Source organism: Mastomys coucha, unplaced genomic scaffold, assembly GCF_008632895.1.
Source record: "Mastomys coucha isolate ucsf_1 unplaced genomic scaffold, UCSF_Mcou_1 pScaffold3, whole genome shotgun sequence".
Taxonomy (NCBI): Eukaryota; Metazoa; Chordata; class Mammalia; order Rodentia; family Muridae; genus Mastomys; species Mastomys coucha.
The window spans coordinates 37,353,938-37,378,289 of NW_022196909.1; positions in this window are offsets into that span (position 1 = coordinate 37,353,938).

Genomic DNA, 24,352 nt, shown 5'->3' on the forward strand with positions numbered 1-24,352 from the left:
TTAATTTACATTTCAAATGATATCCTCTTTCCTGGTTTCCCCTCTGAAGAAAACCCTGTTCGCTCCCCGTCCCCCTGCTCACCAACCAACCTTTCCTACTTTCTGGTCCTGGTATTCCCCTACACTGGGGCATAGAACCTTCACAGGACCAAGGACCTCTCCATCCACTAATTACCAACTAGGCCATCCTCTGCTATGCATATGCAGCTGAAGCCATGAGTTCCACCATGTATACTCTTTGATTGGTGGTTGAGTCCCTGGGAGCTCTGAGGGTACTAGTTAGTTCATATTGTTGTTCCTCCTAAGGCACTGTAAACCCCTTCAGCTCCTTGGGTCCTTTCTCTAGTTCCCTCATTGGGGACCCTGTGCTCAGTCCAATGAATGGCTGTGAGCCTCTACTTCTGCATTAGAAGGGCACTGGCAGAGCATCTCAGGATTAAAAACAATGAATTTATGAAATTCCTAGGGAAAAGGATAGATCTGGAGAATATCATCCTGAGTGAGGTAACCCAGTCACAAAAGAACACACATGGCATGCACTCACTGATAAGTGGATATTAGCTCAGAAGCTCAGAATACCTAAGATACAATCCACAAACCACGAGAAACTCAAGAAGAAGGAAGGCCAATGTGTAGAAATTTCGATCATTCTTAGAAGGGGGAACAAAATACCCTTGGAAGGAGTTGCAGAGACAAATTATGGAGCAGAGACTGAAGGAAGAACAATCCAGAGACTGCTCCAACTGGGAATCCTTCCCATATACAATCAACAAACCCAGACCCTTAACATATATCAGAAGGTGTACTTTCAATTAATTTGGTAGTTCATCTTAATTTTCCCAAAGAATATGAACATAAATATCTTAAGATTCTTTAGCTGGGTGGTGATGGCACATGCCATTAATCTCAGTACTTGGGAGGCAGAGGAGGGTGGATTTCTGAGTTCAAGGCCAGCCTGGTCTACAGAGTGAGTTCCAGGACAGCCAGGGCTACACAGAGAAACCCTGTCTTGAAAAACCAAAAAAAAAAAAAAAAAATTCTTTAGAGAGTGTTGCTCTAAATATCTTATGCAATTCATAAGGTTTTATTTTATGGTTTTACTATGAAAATGTGAATGTTGGGGATCAGTTTCTCTGTCTACTCAAACTACCAGTCAATCACTGTAGGTATACCATACCAATACACAGAGTTGAGAGCCCCAAGCCACTGTGACGGTTGGTTTGTTCTTACGCCATATAGAGAAAAGACTGCACGCCATGCCTGGAGTAGCTGGGATAAACAATGTGCTTATAGAATCTAGATCCTCAAAAGCACACCCATTGAGGATTAGCTTAGGTAAGCTTTTCTTAGCGACTGTATCAGTTACTTTTCTATTTCTGTGATAAGACAACACGATCAAGGCAACTTATACATGGAGAGTATAAATGAGCTTATGGCTAATTGAGCTTACGGTATTAGAGGGTCAGAGTCCTTGATAGTGGAGTAAAGTCATAGTGGCAGGCATCTGGAACTGCAGCTGATGCTCCCAAGATATCACTGTGTTATTGGAAATAATTCCTATGGCACACGATCATTTAGCCAAACCCAGTGCTTCACAGATGTAAGCATGTTCATGCGGATTGCTGTTACTGCAATATCTGAGCAAGGAACCATCCCAACGTGCTGCGTAAAAACAAAACCCATTTGTTTGGAGTCAGCTGATTAGAACTGAAAAATGGAAATAGAGGCTCCCTCTCTGCACTCTAAGGTCCTCCTGGGTAGGTTGGAGGATCGGCATAGAGCTGATACCTTGACTCCTGAGGCCTGTTAACAGATGTTCACTCTCTAACCGCCACTGGGTCTAGGAGGACTCGATGACCCGAGCTGCTAAGCAGGGACCAGCAGCTAGCACAACTACGCAGACTGGTTTCTGCAAACTTGGTGGCTTTTGCTTAGATCAACTTGCATGGCCACTCGCAGCTTCAGTCATCATGGTTTCCACAAACGCAGTAAGCCACGATGAACCTCTCTAATGGAGACATGCATTGCCTCTCCTGTAGTATTCTACAAGTTAAGAGTGAGCCACAGTCAACCGAACTTTGAGGAGAAACTTAACAGGAGCTTTCAAAGGGAAGATTTTCAAGAAACTTGTGACCAAAACCTGTCATGATTGAGAGACACAACCTTCCAAAGATTCTACAACCTCCCCAAATGACATCATCTGGAGAGCAAATGTTCAAGCACACGAGACTGGGAAGGGGCATTTCACAGTCGAACCATACCTGACATTATATACTCTGGATGCCATTGCATGTTTTCACTTTAAATGGGTCTGAAATTCTATCTTAGAGGTTGGCAGGACAGGCAGATTGTATAAACTACTTCTATAGCTGTATACACAACTATGGCGTTCCTAATTATTGAAGATTCTCATACTTATGTATCACATGACTTTTAGAATGGATCCCATGGAAAAAAAAATCCAAACTGAAGTGGAGGCATAAAGAGATCAAAAAATAAAGATTATAATCAAAGGCATCTTTGGAAAAGGTACCCAAAGGCATTATATGAAGTATGCTAGAAAACACACACACACACACACACACACACACACACACACATACACACACACACACACACACACACACATACACACACACACACACACACACACACACACATTTGGATTAACATTTTCTGTTCTGATCTTTCATGACAACTGTATAACAAAGGAATTTTCATCACAAATTAGGAGCTCATTCTTGCATTCTTATCAGATGGTTCTAATATTGTTGAGGGTCCACCTACGGTTCTCATCTTAGGTGTTTTTGTGTTCAGCTGTCACGAAGCATACATACATTTTACCTGTGACTTGGGTGTATGTTTTGAAAAGCTTTTTCACTAAAGCACAGAACATCCCTGACAAGAGAGACTGACAAGGTCTTTTCAGCTCTCATTATTACTCTTTCACAGCAATTTCTATTTCTACTGGATGGGTATCTTCGATTGTCCTAAATAGAAATAGGCTACAGTGTGTTTGAGAGCAAAGTGAATCTCTCAAGCCCTACACTGACTGCTCATCTCTTACATTTTCCACTGGTTTTTGTTTGAAGCAGAGTGATAGCTCGATTTCTGAAATGGTTTGTTGCCTAGGTTTGTTTGAAAAACTAGAAAACAAGTGCATTGTGAGGGGGAACAGAATATGAACTGGCAGGAAGTGCTCCAAGCCCAGAGAACATGGCGGTTGAGTGTGAGGAAGAAATGGCTGCAAAGTGAACCAGAGAACTTCCAGGAGGGAAAGACAATCACAGAAAGGCCAGAATCTTAGTGTGGAAATGCTTGAATGTACAGCAATTCTCTTCATGGGCTACAGGAACTAGAATTGTAGGAACCGTACTTCAATATTAGCTCTGAAGGAGAATTTGCATTAAAATGAACTGTGAGGGAAGTGGCAGTTGGTAAACAGTTTAAATGCTTTCAGAGTTATTTCCTGGCCAGTAGACCTTGTAAAGACGCTGCCACTGCAAAATACAAAATGCTCTCAAAAACTAAAGAGTTTGGTTCACTTCAAAAACATGTACAAACAGATTTTTTTCCTTCCTGCTCAGTAAATGAAGGAGGGGGAAAAAATACATTTCAAGATCTTTCTTTTAAGATTTTGCTTTCTCTGTCTCTGTTTCTGTTTCTCTGTTTCTCTCTCTCTCTCTCTCTCTCTCTCTCTCTCTCTCTCTCTCTCTCTCTCTCTCTCTCTCTCTCTCTCCTATACTGAACTTCTTGTTAGTATTTGGTTCAAACAGTCAAAAGATTAATGTAGAACTCACCGTCTAAGGAATTCTATAATGAGCAGCTTGCAGAGGAAAACTGTTGCATTGTTCAGAATTCTCAAACACACAAAGAAAAAAGCAATAAACCTTTAAAACAACATATATAGAACTCAAGAAGTTAGACACCAATAATCCAAATAACCCAGTAAAAAATGGGATATAGAGCTAAATAAAGAATTGTCTACAGAGGAATCTTGAATGGCCAAGAAGCACCTAAAGAAATGTTCAATGTCCTTAGTCATCAGGGAAATGCAAATCAAAATGACTCTGAGATTTTACCTTATACCAATCAAAATGGCTAAGATCAGAAACTCAAAGGAAAGTACATGTTGGGATGGATGTGGAGCAAAGGGAACGTTCCTTCATAGTGGACGGGAGTGCAAACTTGTACAACCACTCTGGTAATCAATTTGATGGTTTCTCAGAACATTTGGAATAGTTCTACCTCAAGACCCAGCATACCACTCCTGGGCAAATATTCAAAATATACTCCACTATCCCCAAAGGGAACTTGCTCAACTATGTTCATAGCAGCTTTATTCATAATAACCAGAAACTGGAAATAACCAGAAACTGTAAGCAGTCCAGATGTTCCTCAACTGATGAATGGATAAAGAAAATATGGTTCATTTACACAGCGGAATACTACTTAGCTATTAAAAACAAGGACACTATGAATTTTGCTGACAAATGGATGGGACTAGAAAAAAATCATCCTGAGTGAGGTAACCCAGACCAAAAGGACATGCATGGTATGTACTCACTGATAAGTGGGTATTAGCCATAAAGTACAGGACAACCTCACTAACAATCTACAAACTAAAAGAAGCCAAATAACAAGGTGATCCCAACGCATCATGGTTGAATTTTTCTCAGAAAGGGAAATAAATTAAATATTGAAAGTAGATGGAGGGAGTAAACTGGATGGCAGAGCAGATAGAGAAGGGAGAGTGGTGGGGTGAAGCTAAGGTGTAGGGAGAGCAGAGAAGAGAGAATAGAAATTGCCAGTGGAAGGCAGGCCATCTCTAGGAGACACTGTAGAGCTAGGACTGGAGGGAGGATCCAGGATGTCTATGGAGGTGACTGTAGCTGAAACACTGGGTGATATGGATCGTGAAGTGGCCACTTCCTGTAACCAGGCAGGACTCCCAGCGGAGGGGTAAGGAGAGCAACCCACCCACAAAGCCTTAGACCCAAAATGTATCCTTCCTACAAGATGGGCAGCGACAAAGAGCAGGGATGGAGGCAACGGTCAACCAATGGCAGGGCGAAATTGAGACCTATCCCATGGGCCAAAGCCAAATCTGTGTCACTATTAATTATAATTGCTGATAGGATCCTAGCATAACTGTCCTCTGAGAGGCTCCTCCCAACACCTAAACAAAACAGATGTAGACACCCAGAACCAAACATTAGATGGAACTTGGGGAATCCTGCGAAACAGTTGAGGGAAGGACTGAGGGACCCAAAGAAGATAGGGACTCTACAGGAAGACCAACAGAGTCAACTAACCTAGACCACTGGGGGCTCCCAGAGACTGAACCACCAACCAAAGACTCAGCACAGGCTGTACCTATGCCTCCCGACATGTGTGGCAGAAGTACAGCTTGTTCTGCATGCCAATCCTCCAGTAACTGGGGCAAGGACTGGCCCTGACTGTGTTGCCCATGGGCACATCAAGTCACGGTAGGATTAGGTGCATCCTCTCTCACTGAGGTCAGACAATTAAGGGAATGGGATCTGTACTGGCTGGTTTTGTGTGTCAACTTGACACAGGCTGGAGTTATCTCAGAGAAGGGAGCTTCAGCTGGGGAAGTGCCTCCATGAGATCCAGCTGTGGGGCATTTTCTCAATTGGTGATCAAGGGGGTAGGGCCCCTTGTGGGCAGTGCCATCCCTGGGATGGAAGTCTTGGGTTCTATAAGAGAGCAGGCTGAGCAAGCCAGGAAGCAAGCCAGTAAGTAACATCTCTCCATGGCATCTTCCTCAGCTCCTGCTTCCTGACCTGCTTGAGTTCCAGTCCTGACTTCCTCTGGTGATCAACAGCCATGTGGAAGTAAGCTAAATAAACCCTTTCTTCCCCAACTTGCTTCTTGGTCATGATATTTGTGCAGGAATAGGAACCCTGACTAAGACAGGATCCATAGGCAGGCAATAAATTCAAGGAGGAGAAGGGATAACGAGGGGAGGAGCTGTAAGAGGGAGACTGGAACAAGGGGTGTTGACATTGGTATGTAAAGTGAATAAATAAATGAAAACATTTTAAAAATTAAAATAATGAACTATAAAAGAGTAGCAACTAAGAGCAGGAAATCCAGAGTAGGTGGGTGATTCGTTGCACAAAGAAATGTGGGTTCATCTGGAAATGATAGTATTCCATAGGGATTATTTTTAATAGCACAGAGTGATATTTTGGGGGCAATAACAGGACTAGTGTTGCTGCTTGAATGCAAGCCCATTTAGACAACACTGGATGACTGCTACTGAGGGTCATTTTGAGCCCAGCCATCAACTCAAAACCTCCTCGTTTTGAGCCTAATACTTGATACTCACATTTTGGGAGCTTTCTATTATAATATGGAAGACCAAATAAAAACACAGTGTCGCTTAAATACTTCATAGCAACACACCTGAAGTCTGAAAAAATGAGGTAAAGGAAGTGCCGTTGGAGACCTAATGAGCCGTAAATGACTATAAAAGAGACTGGAGGCAACTCGGGATGACACTTAGCCATAGTGTCATCGGGAGTCACAACAAACTTAAAGACACATTGGTGCGATGGCCGCCAGTGGTTCATTTTAGGAATATGGAATGGCTGGTTTTTATTGTCAAGTTGATTGGCTTTAGCATCCGAATAGAAATTATACCTCTGAGTGTGCCTAGGATGGTGTTTCCAGACACAAAAAATTAATTGAAGAGGAAAGACCCACACCAAACGTGGACTGCCCTACTCCACAGGCTGGGGACTCAGAAACCAAAATAAGAGATGACTGGCTGAGGCACAGTGTTCACATGTCTCCCTTCTGACTGGAAACCATGCAACTAGGTACATTACATTCATGACACCACCATGCCTATCCTGCCATGACGGGCTGTACCTTCCACCAAAATAAACCCCTCCTCCCCTGAAGTTGCTTCTTTATATTGTGATCGATATTTGGTCACAATATAAAGAAAATTCAAATACAGAGTACATTCAAGTTTCTGAACGTAATTATTAAAGAGAGAAGACATTAAACATTTTTTAAAAAATGAATAAATTAACAAGTCCCAGAAGAAGGAATTAAGGTGAGAGTTATAAAAGCTCACTAGCACCTGTGAGGTGGTGGTTTTTCTTTTAGTACAGAGGAAGTGCGTAATTAAGGAGCTCACACTTCATTTCTGTAGCTTCTCCAGTGGCTAACTTTGTCATTTCAGAGGGGAAGAAAAAGTTTAAAGTCACCAGCTCATGGTGGAGAATCAAAGAAGATAACTGTGGTATTACTCAACTGTGAGGAAACCAGAAAAAGGTATTGGATCCCCTGGAACTGGAGTTCCGTGTCATGTGGTTGCGAGCCATAGTGTAGGTGCTGAGAACACTATCCAGGGCCTCTGCTGAGCAGCAAGTGCTCTTACCTGGTAAGCCCCTAACCTTGACTGTATTATATTTTAAATGTATTTATAGCGAGAATTTTAAAATAAACGGAAATGTTACGGGGATATGTTTTTGCTTTGATTCCAGCTATGGGCTGCTTTAGATTGTCCACAGCACCTGATTATGATTTGCCTTGTGCTGTAGCAGGGGCATGATTTGGACAGCTGCAGATAGTTTATGCAAGTATATGTTGTTTGATATTCTGGAGACTCTTGGAAGGGTATATAAATGCTAGAGTCCTGAGAACGGTTGTAGCTCCTCCTCCTCCTCCTCCTCCTCCTCCTCCTCCTCCTCCTTTTTTTCCTTCTGCTGGTGGATGAGAGGATGTTGTTGTTTGCTGTTGGTTGCAGTTTGCCCAAAGAGAAAACAAGAAATTGGATATCTTGATGACAAAGATACTTGCCCCAAGGACCTCGAATCCCCTAACCAGGAGGAAGTAGTCTAACAATATTGATGCCCCCTTTCCTTTTAACCTTCTTTCTCTCCTACCTGGTGTTGGGAGGGGGTGGGGATGGAATAGGGATGGAGAAGGGTGGTAGTAAAAAGAACCCACAAAGTAGCCCAAAGTCTGTCTACATGTGTTAATTTTAACTATATTGACTAATTTAACGAAGTATCTAATTTGTTACCTTCTTTAATTTTCAGCTAGCAGTAACGTTAGATTCAACAAATTTATCCAAGCACTTGTCACATTGAATATTTGCTCACATGTATATAGGAGGTTTATTTTTATGCAGATTTCACTTGCAGTTACTGACATTCTACAAAAATGAATTTATAGTTTACTTTCTGGTTGTATAAAACGAACTAATAATGTTTAGTTATGTCTGTAAATAAGTAAAAGTAAGTATACTATGACACCAAAGATAACCTTTAACGAATAATTTAAAATATCCATCGTACAATTTTTGTAAGAATGTCTTTGCTTTTAGTTTCCTATACAAATGTACGATTTACCTTTTTATCATTCTCAAAGCCTACATGGGATTATAATTAGTTTTATATACATAACAGTGAGTTCATGTGTATAATTTGATATGTGCAGCCAGCCTGATCTCAGCAGCCTATTCTCTAAACAAATGTCTGGTAAGAGTATCAATTTCATTTTGCATTTAAATTCATTGAGAGTTCATTTTTGCACATGCCCTACAGCTTTCCATGGACCTAACCCAACTTGTGTCTTGTAGACCGATCAAATTAGAGCTGTCGCCTAAATCTGAGAGCCGTTTGCAAATCAAAACTTCCAATTAAACAAGGTGATAGGGCAAGCTTGCTAAGCAAAGCCCCCAGTGGCTTGTCCGTGATTGTAAACTGCCCAGTCTCACAACACTGAGCAAGGGTGTTAGAAGCAAAGAATACCCTTATGGAATGGAAGGGAAAGCTGCGGAGACTGGCTAGCCCCCAGCTCTGAGCATCAGGGATAATCCTTCATCTTTATACTCCTCAACTATCGTTCCACTGTAGAGAACATCTGATTCCTATACAGAATTATTGTAGAACATTATTACAACTGCATATCTGTTTGTTGCATAATCTATTACTGTGTAGATTAACTTAGTCTATAAATAGTTTTCTATAAGTAATCATCAATCTAAAGATACCGAACACTATGCCTCCCCTCCACTGTCGTTACCCCCAACACTCATGTGCAAGTGCTTCTTAGTGAGTTACTACTAAGTTATACATGCTCACTCATGTTAGTTAGGTCTTTAAAATCTTTCTAGCAGTAACGTTTCTTGTGTTTAAATGCTCGTGAAGAACATAGGGATTTTTTTAATGCCTTTGTAATATTGCAGAAGATAATCTTATTATTTGTTTGTTGTTACATGTTCTTCTGTCAGAGTATGCTCAATGCTGTTAATACAATTCCCCCTCCCCCTTAAGAAACCAATCAATCAGGGTACATATCCTCTTGCATATTCTTCCTATCTCTTAAACCACATGAGAGTCTATGTTAAAATCATCCCTTGGTCTGTTAAGAGAGCCCAGTGCTTACATACTTGCCACGGAGACTTGATAGACTCAGTACCTGGAACCTATATGGTAGATAAGAGACTGCTGCTTGGAAAGTTGCCCTCTGACCTCTACATAACACCACTGTACATAGGTACAAACTAATTAGATAAGTGAATGGATAATAAACAAATAGATGCATATATAATTTTTTTCCATAACAACACCCAAGTTTACTTCACAAAATGAAGAAAGAATGAAGAAAACTGATGCTAATGTCCTATTCCCCAATTGGTTCTTGATTTATCAGTAATGAAGGTGTGGGGACAATTGCTGGGTGAGAGTTCAGGGTCCCAGGAGGAAAAGGCTGATGCAGAGAATGAGAGAAGGTCTTTTTGCAATGCTTTGAAAGAAGAAGAATGCAGCAACCATGTGAGATCTGGGGGTTGCGGGGAGCTGGGGGCCTATGGCCTTCACCACAGGCTAGTAGCCAGGGATGTTTGACAGGGGCTAGGTGGGACTAGCCACTGAGGTTTAGGGCAAGTAGAGAGACAGAGATAATAAATTGATAAGGGCATGCTTTTGTAGGCAGGAGATAGTAATGCCCAACAATTGTGTAGAAGGCAAGTTGTAAAGTAACAAACTGTGTCTGTGTGTGTGTGTGTGTTTTATCCACATATTCAAGGGTCTTGGGAGGGGGCTGATAGTGCAGTCACTTCTTTGTAAAGGCGGGTAGAACAAAAGGGAAACTGGGTGGGAGCTGGTAGCCCAACTGGTCTTGGAGCTAAAGGCTGGTAGCATTAAAAACTACATGCAACAGAAACCAACCTAAACGTACATTCCCTACTTGAAATTTTAATTATTCCTTAACTTCATTTTAAGCTACTGTTTCATTTCCTTACATAGCAGACATTCAATTTTATGGTTTTTTTTTTTTAGTCAATAGTTTTTATGAACAATATTTAAATAAAAGATAATTGATAATTTAATTCAACTTGAAATAGATATAGTTTCAAAATTCCAGCCATTTCTACATTGAGCTCCAGAATATCTAACGCCTACCCTATAAAGTAAAATACGCCAGAAAACAAAAATAAAAGCAAGCAAGGGTTTCAAAAGTCAAACTGTGATATTATATACAATTGAAAAATTCTATATGTATAGATGTTTCTATAAAACTCAGCTATTCACAGTTGATAGTTCTTGAAGGATAGAAAGTCACTATTCATCAGAATGTGGCCTCTGGAAGGTTTCTCATGGCCCAGTGGCAGCCCCAAACACACAAGCATATGTAAAGCACTTGTTGAACTCAGGAGGTTACTAATAATTGCAAAAAAGAAACATGAAGCTAGGAGGGAGATTATGTAGGGGCATTAAGAAGGTTTGGTTTGGTAATGGTGAACAGATATGATCAATATACATTCCATAAATGCAGTATACCTTTAAAAGATAACAGTTATTATTTAGAAATGCAATTCCTCTGTTATAGCTACAATACTCTGCAACACGCACATGTCATTAATTATTTATGGTTCTATAATAATAAATAGCAAACATATTCATTAAAGTGTATGAAAGCCAAGTACCAGAACTCATAACAAGTGACAGAGGAATTGCTCAGGACTATGTCCTTTACTCAGTTTGAATGCCAGGTTGAACTGCTGTTTCTGGTAGATTATAAGTTCAAAGTCACAGATGTAGTTCATGACCAAGCCCAGCTTTAAACCCATTTTTTCTTGGCTATGACATTGACACCACCTCCTAGTAACCAAGTAAAAGGAAAGATGGTTCATCAATAACTCAACCAATGCAAACTGGTATAGTTTAAAGACTTTCAAATACACACCATCAGAAATACAGAATATTAATTATACTCCTGGGTCTTCTCAAACCTTCTGTTGGCCTATTTTACATTGCATTCGCAAGCCCTACTTTGCTGTATTCCAGCAAAGCCAAGTCATAAACTCCATCGAGAGAGCAAGTATCTGAAGTTATAAGCAAGAGAAAGTTTTGGGTGGCGATTCCAGCCAGAGAGCCTTGGGTTCATGACCAGTTAGGCCGTGGACTTTGCTCTCAAATGAGGAGGTTCTTTGCTCACTCTTGAAAGATCTGAGGGACTTATGAACAAATAAATCATTTAAAGGGGGGACATACTTGGCCTCTTCCTGGTCTTTTCCTTGTCTATGCCAGGGCTATACTGACATATTGTATCATCCTGTCTTTTATTGGAGTTTTCTCAGTGCCTTATGAGCTAAGACAAATATGACTTAATCTATGGCATGGTGATTTATAACAATATTTAATAATAATAATGATAACATCTATAAATGTTTTCATCATGAACATCTATCTTATTTTTCATCCAATATAACATATACAATATATTATAAATTATTAATTAATTTAATATTATTTTAATATGTAGTAATATTTTAATAAATATTATAAATTATATTTAATTTTAAGTATAACTAGATTATTTTCCTATTACATTATAATAGGCTACCTACATAAGCACTCCTATCCAAACTGATAATATTAGTAGTTTGCCATTCTAGAATATTTTTAGCATGTAGCTATTGTCCGTTTCCATTTCTTACATACAATAGAATGTAGTCAATATAGGATAGGAAATTGTGTCCAAATCAAATGCCTTGGCCATCCGAAGAGCCACATTCAGAAGATGAACTCAAAGGTGGGTATTCCTACATTGATTCCTTGCCACAGACTTCTTGTTGGCCAGCAGATGTATGTCAAGGCATTGTTTTACTCAAGTCTTCTTGATTAGGCTTTACTACTTCTGTCTTTCTTCTCATGGCTGTTGAATGTGCATAGATTTAGAGGCATAGATATCTACTTAGTTATCCTCTTGTATCTGAAAGCTATAATACTTTCTGACTAAGGAAATCAAGGGAATTCCCTGGAGAGAGTTGGATAGTAGACAGTGTCTGGTCACTGAGCTATGAAATCTGTATAACACTAAACACTTAAGAATATAATGAGATGTTGCATTGTGATATAGTGTGTGTGTGTGTGTGTGTGTAGAATGGAATTTATGTCAATATAGCATGCATATAACTATCTGTGTACCTTTATAGACTGAGCTACCTTGTCTATTTTCTGAAATCTGCTTGTCTCTGTCTCCCCAGCACTGGGATTAGAAACCTGCATCACCATGCCTGGCTTTCCTTTTCATTTTTACCTTGAGTTTTGGGGAACCAAAGTATTCATATTCAGAAGGCAGGCACAATACCAGTTGAGTTATCTCTTCAGTCTGATTTTAGTTTGTGTTAATGTTGCATAATCTACTAAGTATGAGGTTCCATGAATAATATACTTTAAACAGTTCTGTGGAAAGACCCTTATATTCTCAAGTGTGTAAAATGAAAGACAGACCCAGTAATAGCTGGGAACAAGTGACCCCCCCCCCCAGTCTCCAAGTCTTAACAAAGAGATTATGTTGAATTTTTGCCTGAATTAAGTCCCTGGATGTCCTCAGGCATTGCCAGGTTGGAACAGCTTTATATTAATAATAATGTTGCTTGCTAGACATGCCTTCCTGATCATTCAGCCCACTGTAATGAGTGAGAAAGGCATGTTCACTCTCTTTTTACAGGTTTAGAAGGAGAAATGCTTTTCTTTTCTTTTTTCAACTCATAGATTTATTTGATTTTATTTCATGCACAAAATAATTACAAAACATAGTCATTTCTACTTGTATGTCTTCCAATAATTGGTTAAAGAAATAATAATTTCCTGTACTCTAAAGTATTGTTGCAGTGCAAACAGTGACAATGTTGAAAGGTGCTAAGCCCCATAGAGGAAACTCTAGAGAATGTTGGGTACACTGAAGAATATGCCATTAAAAAAAGTGAACATTAGTCACAAGATAGTTTAATCACAGAAGCCTTTAATCCCAGTGCTCAGGAGGCAGAGGCAGACTGATCTCTGTGAGTTCAAGGACAGCCAGGTCTACAGAGCAAGGTCCAGGACATCCAGAGTTACACAAAGAAAGCCTGTCTCAAAACAAACAAACAGACAAACAAACACATAGACACAAGAAATTGATTTTTTATTGAACTATTTCAGAATATTTAAAGGAACATTGGTTGAATGTTTCATAATATGTAGGCACAGTTTTCAGTTAATGCTTTAAAAGCAATCTGCCACTTGATATATTTTATTTTCGTTTTGTTTCCATGTTTTGATGTCTCTGAGAACGAGTGCTTTTTCTACTTCTTTTTCAAAAGTTCCACTCCAGAGCTGACATGAGCACAAGGACCCTGTGCTCTCTGTGTTGGGGAATATTTTGTGCCTTAAGAATAAAAACTTTCATTAGCGCTAGTCAATGCATCATGTATATTACCCTTCCTGACAAGAGGAACACAGAAACACAACGCTGTGCTGGGATATGGTTCTCCATGGAAAAATAAAGCTTTTCAAAATGTTAGTCATTGCTATGGTGGATGTTTCTTTAAGTCATTTTTACAACCTGTTTTGATGGATTCTATGAATCTGTACTATGTTATTTTTCTATAGCTTCCTGTTAAAATCATATTCATAATATTAACTATCAGACTTTGGGTACTGTATACAAACACTGTGAACCAGAAAGTAATTTATATTTAACCTTCAAAACAATTCTACAAAGGACGAATTATTGGCCCATATTGGAGAGGAAATATACACTTGGAAATGTTGTAAATTGCCAACATCACAAAGTTAGAAAGTAGAGGGTCCAGAAGGAAAACAAACAAGGCTCTACTCCCCACAAAGTCAGGGATGTTTCCTTTGTTTGGCAGCTTGTAAAGCTTTCTGTCTTCAGGAGAAAGGCATTCAACTTCACATTAAAATATATACCCGGATGGAAGGCCATGAGGTAGGTGGCATTGCTTGTAAATATGGTTACAACTATCAAAAAGAGAAAAAAAAAAGTTGTCTTCAGAGCTTTGAAAAATGATAGTCCACTGACCTATGGAAAATAAAAAGTCTCATGCACCCAGCAGGTCTATCCAAGTGTACGTAGTAAGTGAGTGTACAGGCTGGTTTTGTGTGTCAACTTGACACAAACTGCAGTCATCAGAGGGGAAGGAGCCTCCGTTGAGGAAATGCCTCCGTGAGATCCAGCTGTAAGGCATTTGCTAAATTAGTGATCCATGGGAGAGGGCCCAGGCCGTGGTGGGTGGTGCCATCTCTGGTCTGGTGGTCCTGGGTTCTATAAGAAAGCAGGATGAGCAAGTCACAGGAATCGAACCAGTAAGCAGCACTTTCTATGGCCTCTAATCAGCTCCTGCCTCCAGGTTCCTGCCCTGTGTGAGTTCCTGTCCTGACTTCCTTTGGTGATGAACAGCCATGTGGAAGTGTGAGCTGAATAAACCCTTTCCTCCCCTTTTGGCATTTTGGCCATGCTGTTTTTGTCACAGCCATAGAAACCCTAGTTAAGACATCGTGGCTTCCAGATCCATTCTGTACAGATATCTTGATTTGCACATGTTTATATTTTTTGATAATTGAGACCATCTTTGGATGGTGAAGTACTTCTTGCACTACATAACTCAATAGTATGAAATCTTAAAGAAAAGTTGTAAATAAGATTCCAGCTAACACACATAGCTGATGTCTTTACACAGCAGCCTAATATCCATCCAAGTATTGAAGACGCTTTATGAGAAGTCATAGAACTGTCACAAATCCATGGTATATATTGGCTCACTGTCCCTATTTTCTTGAAGTTTCATCGAAGAATTTAAGATATAGACAGGTCAAATACATCGCCGAAGTTCACACTGTTATAGATGGGCCTGAGTTTGTACGAGTGTCCTTCCCTGCTGTCTGTGTGCTGGGATGGCATGTACATCCTCGGTGTGAATTGCTCACCTGCCCCTCTCTCTCCTTTTCGTTGTCTGGCAAGAAAACCTGGCTATCCTCTTAAAATGGCTCTCTTATATCTTTCTTTTTCTTTTCAAAAACTTCTCTAGACTGTAGAACCCAACCATCCTTTGTTTTCTCTTCCCTCCTTATCAATATTTATACAGGAGTTAAAAAAAAAAAAGTCTGCCTTGACTTCAAGAGGATTTCCCAGAGTTCCATACGCATGCGGGTTGTGGAATTTCATTTCCTCTTTCCTGGAATCAGCAGTGGCCTTGATTAATGAACAGTATAAATGATTACGATTTCTTGTGCTGTGATCCTTGTCCTCTGATGTTCTACACTTCAGAACGTGGAGTGGTTCTGTGTCTCCTCCAATCCAGCCCAATCTGCTGCAAGACTCTGATGTGAGGCCTGAAATCTGAATTAAAAAATGAAGATTCCTTAAGATTTGAATTAATTTTCCCTTTTTTTTTCCTGGAAAGATATGATTAACTTGATTGCCAGTAAACGGCTTAGGTATTAAGGGGGGTAATCCTTATGATAATAGCTAATATTTCTCGGCACAGACAAGTCTCCTTGCTTTCTTTTAAGATGAGAGAACGTCATTATCTCATTAATTATTATGACAAGCCTAAAAAGTAGATGCCGGCTTTATTCCCATCTTGCCAAAAGTGGTAGCAGGCAGACAAGAGCTGAGTCAGAAGGAATAAGTATTCTGGCTTCAAACTTGGATCTGGTTATGTGCCCTTCTACTGTAACCATGGTTACCTTAAACTGCAAGGACAAAAGAAAAAGATAAAGTAGAATCAGTAACCTCTAGAAAACAGCCGACTCCTGTTCTAATTTAATATATAGTACAGTAATACCTACAAGCACATGGATGAATGAATGGAGAGGGGAAATTGAACCAACTACCTTGTGTAGCCATTTTGTTTTCTGAAGATCAATAAATAATAACAACATGTAAGTTTGTGGTATCAGTAACTCATACCTTTGTTTATACTCCAAACATTTTTCAAATGTTTATCCTATGGATAGGTGTCACAATCTGTCCTACCAATTTGTTTTCAACTACAATTGTAAAGAAAGGAATTGAAATAGGAAAGTTTGGATAGGTTCAAGCCTACTTGCTGTTGGTATTTGAAAGTTCATCAGTGACAGTAAACAGAAAACCAAAACGTTAACACTAACAGTATTTTCTACCATTCCTTCACTTATTTCTGCCTACAGAAACCAGTTAGTAATGTGTTGGACAGATTGTTTGAAATACCATAACTATGTTTTTTTTCTTATAAATATAAGCATAACTCAGAGGCATATGTTATCCCTACCAGGTTTTATAGTGATGATGCAAAAATATTGAGTAAATTTTTGGTTTATGTCAATAAGAATTCTTATTGAAATACTAAATGTGCCATCTGATCCACTGGTGTCCAAGTTTAGATGAGCTCATGGTAAAGAGAGCTTTAATGAAGATATTTATTTTGCTTCAGGAACTATTCCCATTCTCCATGTCAATCATCCCTTTCACAGCTGATAGGATCACATGAGCGTAAGGAACAAATGAATCAGCTCAGCCTCCGTGGGTGTGAGTAAGTCACCGAGCAGCATTTACACAGCCAGTGAGTTGAGTAGTTAGGCTTTGTCTTGGTTATCTGGAAGCATCGCCTACTCCTGTGAAGGCTACAAAGGGAGCCTTGCTGCAGAGGGCTGGCTGCACACAATCAGAGGATGGGTCCTTTCCAACATCAACTTGAGTCTTATTCTAGGAGTTGGGCATGTCATAATCCAAAAGGCACACACACACAAAAAAAAAAAAAAACCCAAAAAACATCCCCAGGATTTACAAGATTTTGCCAAATGGTCTTGCATGTCTTCCAGATTAATACGTGTGCAGATTTTAAGCGTGGGCAGAGATGTGGTCAACAGAAACAAGTTTAATTTAAGGAGACACAAAGGGTGGCAGAGCATCTCTCCTGCCTGCTGCAGAGGCTGGCTGTCATTTGTTAGTGTAGTAAAACTTGGTGAGGCTGCTTCGAGTGTCTCTGAAATTTATTTATAACAATGAGACTAGATACTTTGCCATCTGCTCCGCATGTTTCCTAGGAGATTTGGTTACTCAAATTTCCTGCTTTCTGGAGTTTATTTCCAGTCTATGACTGTTCATCTTTTGAAATAATTTCAGCAATCCAATCTGTTTAATTTGTATTGTTCGACGGGAACATTAGCTCTATGACAAATTAACTATTTAATCTAACGGGCCTTGGGTGGTACATCTTAATATGTAAGTGAAGGAATATAGCGACTGATTCTACTTCTTAGCATCAAAGGATGAGATGAGATTCCAATAGCTACGTTGGTATTGGACAGTTTAAGGATGAGTGCTTCAACACAAATAGCACCTAGAAAGGCAAGAACGGTTTGCATATTCCTCCACAGAGTGAGAAAAGAACACATACTGCCTCTTACAATGAACACGTGGATGAGTTAAGTGGGTGAATGAGTGAGTGAATGAATGAGTGAGTGAGTGAGTATGTTAGTGAGCAAGTGAATAAATGAGTGAATAAGTGAATGAATGAATGAGAGAATAAATGAATGAATGAGTATATGAATGAATGAGTGAGTGAGTATGTTAGTGAGCAAGTGAATAAATGAGTGAATAAGTAAATGAATGAATGAGAGAATAAATGAATGAATGAGTATATGAATGAATGAGTGAATGAATGGATGAACAAGTGAATAAGTGAATGAGAGTGAGCAAGTGAGGGAATGAGTTAATAAGTGTATAAGTGAATGAGTGGGTAAGTGTATGAGTGAGTGAATGAATGAATGAAAAAGTGAATGAATGAAAAAGTGAATGAATGAAAAAGTGAATGAATAAGTCAATTAATGAGTGAATGAGTGAATGAATGAATGAGTGAGTGAATGAGTGAATACACGAGTGAATAAGTGCATGCATGAATGAGTTTGTGAGTGAGTGAATGAACAAAGTATATGTGACACACTGATAATCCACACTGGGAAGGGTGCTCATATCTCACCCTAATCCCACGAGCAGGATCGATTTACTGTCCCTATTTGTTACAGTGCCATTAGCTCATTATTCAGAAGCTGAATTCTCGTAAACTTCTTCCCGTCTACACAGGACCTCACTATTAGGGCTGACGGACCAACACTTGCCGTGATGGTAAGACGAGCAAGCAGAGGTGCTCAAGCTCATGCTCAAGCACTTCAATGGGTATCAACCACACCTCAGAAAAAAGTTTCAAAGAGAAACATACAAAATAGAAAACAAAACCAAGTAACAGTAACAAGAGTACGCCACCAGAAAAGCTCTGAGGACGGAAGTTAGTGTTCACTTTCAGCTTTAAGATGTTTGTCTTGGTACAGAATTATCTTTTCAGAGGACTATGTAACACAGGCTAGTTAAAATGCAGGTAACGCATACTAGTTAAAAGGCAGGTACTTCTTCATGCAGAGGAGGGCTTCATGCAGCGATCCTTCTATGTATAGAAAACACCAGGGGGAAGCAATGGATGCATCTCCAGACTCTTTACTCATGTTAACACTCCCTGTGTCAGGCTTGGGAATAACCATCCACGGACAATCTGAGCACACGTGTGTGTGAAGTGGAAGTTTCTGCTTGTGTCGTGTGATGCAGACCCACGTGGTGTTTCGCTGAGGCAAGACCCATGGTAGGACGCATGATGTTTGGAAAGAGTATAGATAGGACTCAATGGACAGTGATCGTGGGCTTGCATTGCTGGCTGTGCGACTCTTGGTTGGTCTCACATCTACAGTGATCTTCACTTCTGGTCGATCCTACTGACTCATGCTGATTTGGCGGAGGCCTGGCTGTTTCTGGTGGATCACACCGCCGGTGATGATTTGTGTTTAGTGACACTTTTGAAATGGACTGTTGGCATCCTGACAAATGGAGATGGGGATTGCTCCCAAGAACTACCTCTGAAGAGGTAGTTCCACATCCCCTTGTCCTATTTACCATCTTTTCTCCCCTACTTTTGCATGGTGGGCTAGAAGCAGGTTGTCAAAGCATCTGAGAACCCTTATTAAAAAGTAGGTTTTGAAAAATCTAAGCCTACCTGTGTGAGCAGGTCCTTGAGGCAGGAGTGGGTGAGTGGGTGGAGGAGCATCCTCATAGAGGCAAAAGGGAGGGGGGGGAAGAGGGGCTGGGATGGGGGATTTGTGGAGGGGTAGCCAGGAAAAGGGGATATCCTTTGAAATGTAAATGAATAAGATGATTAATAAATAAAAATAATCAAATGTATATACAAGAAAAAAAAAGAAATATCTTGAATGAAAGTTGGCTGGGTGTCCACACAACCCTTAAGGATCACTGGCACTGTGTCACCATTGCAACACCTGTACGTAACTACACCACCGGGCCATACCTCTGAGTCAAGGTCATAAAAACTTGCTTTGAGGTTGTGACTAGTTCGAGGAAGAAAATCAAATAAAGGTCATCTTTTGTCGCAAGTTTACTCTAGCAAACTGTGTTCCCTACAGACAGCCCCCCCCCCCCCAGCATTCATGGCTCCAGCCAGCCACTGACCTGCACCTTCATTTTCTGAGATTCTTGACATTACAGATGTGAACTCTTGTCCTTCTATTAAGCTGTTTCGTTAGCACAGCTGAACCTGGGCCTCGCCAATTCTTCCTGCCTCTTTACTACCTGAAGCGGCAGCAATAGAAGGTAGGTCGCTCTCCAGGAAGGCCGGCTTCCACTTGAGATCATGGGACATCAGTTAGTTATAGCAAGGCCAAAATGGAAGAAAGTGCTCAATTCCATTGCTCCCCCAGACCCGTGCATATTCTATATACTTCAGAAATAACTCGTTTCTGCAGCCACTAATCTCAAGTAAGAAGGAGGCTTGGCTCCTGGACTTGGTTTTGCTATTAGTGAATGGCCTTTTAACACTGCTGTTTTTTAAAATCCTATGTTGTATTTTTTTTCCCTTGATTCTGCTCAATTATTGTCAAAAACAAAAAAATCACCCTCTTCCCTCTTCTCTGGGAACCCAGAAACTAAGCTACCAACCAAAGTCTGGTCTAAGTCCCTTGGCATATATGTAACAGAGCACTGCCTTTGTCTGGCCTCAGTGGGAGAGCATGCACCTAATCATGCAGAGACTTGATGCCCCAGGGAGCTGGGGATGCTCCAGGGTTGATGTGGGGTTGGGTAAGAGGCCAGGGGTCGGGGAGTGGGAGAGGCATACTCTCTTAGAGGTAAAGAGGTAGGGGATGTGATGGAGAGCTCTTGGAGAGGGGACCAGGATGAGGGTAACATTTGGAATGTAAATAAATCAAAACAATTTTTCAAAAATTAAAGTACACCTATAAAAGCTTTAAAATTGATCCATAGATTTATAGGAATATGTAAACATATATGTGTACGTTCCTATTCATGGATTTGTAGATATATACTGAGAGATAAGGGAAGGGGTAATAGATATAAATTACAAATTGATGACAAAGTAATAGATGACAGATTCTAGATGATAAGTAGAAGAATTGACAAGCTGACTGCTTATAGGGTAAATTGCTCTTGAAAAATGCATTATGAAGATGGATATAATTAGAAGCAGACGATAGACCCCGGTTCTATCAAAAATACCCAATTAGAATCACTAATGAAGGTTGCTTGGGTTTCTAAATTTCTAGTGCTAGAAATCTTATTGCCCAAAACGTCTCCCCTGCTCCCATCTCTCTGACATACATTACTGAAAACAGAACAACACTGTATAGAAACCACACAAAGCCAGTGGTTGGGACTGATGTTCGAGACCAGAAACTACAAATTTTTTTTTCTGATTTTTGGTGGTTTGATCCCCAGACGATATTATCCTTGAACCCACAAGGCCTCGATACACTGTCTACCACCTTGTAGTCGCCGTAGCATCATAAATATTGCTCCATGATCAAAGCTCCCTGTTTCTTTACATGTGTGAAAATAACAAAGCAAGCTGACTGCCTCTCGGAGAGCATAAAGCTGTCGTGCCTCTCCCTGTCAGGAACGAGTGATAGAGTGGTAGAGCCATGAACAGGGGACAATGGAATCTCACAGATAAATTAAGATCCCACTGGGAAAATACGTTTTTTTTTTTTTTAAAGTGGGGAGCGAGGGCTGCTCAGGTCTATTGACAGCACTCTGGATTTCTTGGTTTCCTTTCCTGAAATTCTTGGTTGGATCTGTTAACACCATCGTTTCGTTTTGATAATACTTAGCAGCCTGTTATATTGGAGCAATGTACTGACCTCGATATACACACACACACCAAGCAGTTCCAGGGTCCACTTGAAACATCTCCTAGCTGCAAGTTGTTAACGTGTTGCATTCCTACGGCGGAACCTTTAAGGGGTGGGGCCTTGCTGAGGAAGGTCGCGGGGCCATTTCCTAATTGACCTCTCCGCTTCCTGTATGCGGGTGCAATTTTGAGGAGCCAACTTACTGCCCCTACCACCATGCCTGCCTACCTTTCTCCTATGCCTTTGCACCACGAGATGCACTGTCTTCTCGGGAGAGGGAAGCCAAACCAAACGCTTTCTTCCTTAAGTGGCTGTTTGTCTGGGCGTCCTATCGCATCGACAGAAAATTAACCAGCACAATATCCAATTATCTTTAAAGTCATACGGGGATTCACACTGTTAGAAAGTCCAAGAGACAACATGTTTTAACAGTAAGAGCTTCTCTACCTTGGGGCTATGGAGAAGGCTGTGTACGGTCACCCTGAGCTATTCTGGGCTATCCTTTCGACTACATCCCCGTCTCCGTGCATTTTCTTGTCACTCAGGCTTTCTGAAAACCAAGCGGATAATTGTACAAACGCATCTTTGCCGTCCCCTTTGTACCGTACTTTGCTGGCGGTGGTTTGGATTCAGTCTTGGGTTAAAAGCCACCCCCTTGGTTTGTACACCGTTTGCCATGGGGGATGTCTTGAGTCTGTACTGAGCCACTCCGTTCATTCCTGGAAGTTATTTCATTTTACTACACGAGGCCAGCACATGACACAGGCCGAAGGATCAATATCTTAAAAGAGACTAAGTATTTTTACTGAAAGGATTTCACTGATGCGTATGCTCTGAATGTGTCTTCTACAGTTTACATGTTGCACTCAGTTCAGAAGGCAACATTTGGGGCTAAAGAAGAGGGACCTGTTTCTTGGATCACTCTTTGTTCCTAACCTTTTAATAACTATGGTGAAAGTTGAGACAGGATAACCCCCTCTCCACCAAGAGTAGGTGTATTCTTACGTGACAGGCCACTTGATCATCAATCAGCCTATGTCTTCCTATCTACCTCTTGTGCCACAAGAAAATCAAAACAGACCCGGCTTGATCATCTTGCTCATTGTGAGTCACCTCTTCTTTTGTTTAAGCGGACTAATAAGGTGGAGGACTAAAGCAGGAGTTCCCTTTCTGCTACCCTGAGCTGCAAGAGTTATCACAAAATCTCTGCTTGCTGGATGCACATCAACCACAAGCTTAGCCTTACCCAACTGTGAGTCCTTTCTATTTTCTTACAGAAAACAAAAATCAGTTACCATATATATTCCTCAGGTTCTATGCGTATAAATGGGGAGTCCTTGTGAGAGTGGAATGTTCCCTCCTGGATCACGATTTGTATCTCATCACTGGGGAACTTCTAAGACTTCAGTTAGGCTGAGCATTAATGTGGTCTACTCCACAGCATCTAAGATCACCCATGACGCAACTTGGAACATCCCCTTGAGTAATCTCTAGCTTGGGTTAATTAAAGTGGAAAGAGTATGGGATGATGATGGTGGTGATAGTGGTGATGGTGATGGTGGTAATGATACTGATGAGGGTGATGATGGTGGCGATGATGATATTTTTCTCAAAAAGGAGATAACAAACAAAGCAAGTGCCAGCATCCCCTAATTCTGAGAGTAGGCAGAATGTAGCCAGTTACCTCATGTTCCTGTCACCATGTCTTCCCAGAAATACTGGACTATGCTTTCCTACCATGAAATAGGATAAACCCTTTGCTCCACACGTTTCTCTCGTTGGGTACTTTGTCCCAGCAAAAAAGAAGTATACCTAATGTAATTGGTTGCAGTTGTGATAGGAAAGGAGCACAGACTGTGTTTCAGTGTTGCCTTGGTTTGTTATTGTCTAAGGGGAGCCATTTCCCCATTCGCAGATAGTACAGGATCAGTCCCCTAAGCAACTCCTAATGTAAAAAAGAAAGGTAGGAGAGCTGTTTAAGCCAAGTGGCAAAGGAGGTAACCGTGTGATGTTGTAAGGGCTGAAAGCTTCTAATAACAGTATGTACAAAGGTATTTTCGTGAGAGGAAGTTTGGCATCTGTAAAAACTGGATGTTGGTATGTCAAAATTTTATCCATAAAAGCCTTAAGAATCATATGTAGGTTTGTCATGCTTATATGCCTTACATAGAGCATTAAGAGCTAAGTCTTTTTCTCAAGAAGAAAAAGATGATCATTTTAATTAAATACCAATTTTGAATTAAAACTAAAATTTCTGTGTCATAATTTTTTTCCTTAGAATTTATCCTGAAGTTGGACATAATGGCATATGCCTGTAATTATAGACAAGCCTGGGCTACCTGAGACCCATCCTTAAAAACAAAACAAAACAACAAACAACAATAACAACAAAATCAAACTAAAGCAAAACCCTCCCAAAAAAGAAAAGAAAAGAGTATATTGCTCTATTTCTATCTTGATTTCATGAAGTTTCACAGTGTTACTGGCTTCCTAAAGCTCTTGCTTAGCTATGCCTGCTGAGTCACACACATGACTCATTCTCTTCCTGTTTACAAATGTATCCTGTCATTGGATGGTCCCTTTTAGCCTTGGTGCAATTTCCTTTGCTATTTGAAAGAACACAGGAAGAAGGAAGCTGTGATCAAAGATGTTTAATGAGAGTCTGAAGCACAATACTGGTGTAGATGTATACCTCTCTCAGTATTTTTCCCAAAGCTTCATTCCTGAGTTGGCTTGCATTAGCTTTCTTGTTTTCAATCAGAGTAGCTTTGAGTCTAGGGTCTTGTAGGCTTGTGCTCTATCCATGAACCACTTTAAACAACAAC